Raw genomic sequence first — 1,979 nt, 5'->3', positions numbered from 1 at the left:
ATATGACCAAGTCATACAAAATAATGGGAGTACCATTTCCTCGTTCCTTTTCAAGAGCTCATCGGAGTTCTTCATATTGCTATACTTTTACAAGTCATACTTGCAATCTTGACTTTTGGTTCGTATGCAACTTTCTTTTGTCCTTCGACTCTTTCCAAGTTACTATCAAAACATGCCACTATAGTAGTGCATGAGAATTGCTAGGATAGCTTTAAAAGCTCCCCCAGACTTCTTCACTTTTATGTGATACTCAAGTAGCATGTGAGTTATCACAAAACTTTCCCCTGCCATGCAGGATATGAATGGCACAAGTGCCAAAAACTTTTCTGACATGCGGTATAAAACTTTAAAGGCAATGGTAACACATATTTAATTCAACGTTGGTCAAATTGAACATGCGTCAAACTCATTTCAACCATTATCTTTACTATTGAAGGACAAAGGAAAACACTTTATAGTAATAAAATTTTAGTCACAATGACTAAAATATGCACATATACCTTCTTTTCTAATTAAATCTTCATGTTGGTTCCAATTTAATCAGAAAATTTAACGAATTATAATATCAGTAAAACTTTAGTGAGAGAAACAAAAACTTTTAAAAAATAGTTGCATCTCTTTTCCATACCAACTAAAGGTCAGAATGGAACAAACACTTTTCTTTCTTAATCTCAATTATACAGTTGAGTAACTTCAAAACTTTATCTGTAGCGTTGATCAGAATCAACTTTTGTCTGTTAATTTATCTCTACTTGGGAAGAATTGTATGTCTTAATTTAACATTGGTCAAAATTAAAATATACAACTTTCCTTTACTTTCAATTCTATATCACCGTTGGGCAGAAATAGAACATATGATTAGAATAAAAAATTATAATATTGCCATCATCAACTTTGGTAAGAAAATGACAACATCATAATAAACTTTAAATTTCTTTGACTTACAATGGCAAAATGGTGCCAAAACAATCTTTCTTTGACTTGAAACAGCGGAAGCTTTCTACACCTTAAACTTAATTGCGACTATTTCCCACAGGGAAAAGCTCATCTGAGCTTATCTTTCTTTGTTGCAGCGAAAACTTGAGAAATAATCTCATCTTCATTTCAGAAGCATTTCTTGGTCTTTCTCTATTCTTTGAAAATTGATCACTTTGATGCAAAATTTGTCAGAGATTTAACATTGAACTTAAACTCATAATAATATTATAATATTGCTATATCATCAACGTTGGTCAGAAAATAACAATATCATAATTTAACTTTAAACAAATATCTTTGTACTCCTCTATTTAAATTTTTTCCGTTAGTTCTAATTTAAATAGAGGATGAAACTTTTACTTTGCAGCGGAAACTTTTCTTTCATTACATCAATTCTCTAAACAATTTATCCCGTTGGTTCAAAATTGAATAGAGATCAAAAGAACTAGTCAAAACGCATCAAAAGGTGCTTCTGAAAAAGAACAGGATTAATTCTTAAGCTTCACTGTGCAAACGGGAGGCCCAAACAGCCGTTCAGCCATGGTGGCCGCTTGCGCTCGCCCAGCAGTCAGCCCAGCAGGCTGGCTCGTGGCCCACGAGAGGCGGTTCGGCCCAGCTTCGGCTCCCGCCTGGGCCGACGGCCCAGCTCGGCTCGCCTTGCATCAATCCTGGCCGTCCATCACAATAGGACGGCTGTCCGCCTTCCTCGCAGGATCAAAACCGTGCGGCGGCGACCGGGTCTCCAAACCCTAGCACATTTTGCCCTCCCCCTTTCTCTCTCAGCTCATCGAAACGACGGCGGCGGGGTGGCCTGGCCCGTACTGGCGGCTCGCTGGTGACGGTGAGGAGCGGCGCCGCCGGCGTGTGTCCGCGGATCTCCCCCTTTTCCTCTCTGTTTTCTTTGGTCTCCCCTTCCTTTCTCTGCAGAACACCGAAAGTGGCGGCCTCGCCGGCGGCGGCCTCACGCCGCCATGCCATGGCTGTCCGGCCGCCACGCCATG

The sequence above is a fragment of the Panicum virgatum genome, chromosome 8N (assembly GCF_016808335.1).
Source record: "Panicum virgatum strain AP13 chromosome 8N, P.virgatum_v5, whole genome shotgun sequence".
Classification (NCBI taxonomy): Eukaryota; Viridiplantae; Streptophyta; class Magnoliopsida; order Poales; family Poaceae; genus Panicum; species Panicum virgatum.
Note: the sequence above shows the minus strand (reverse complement) of the source record.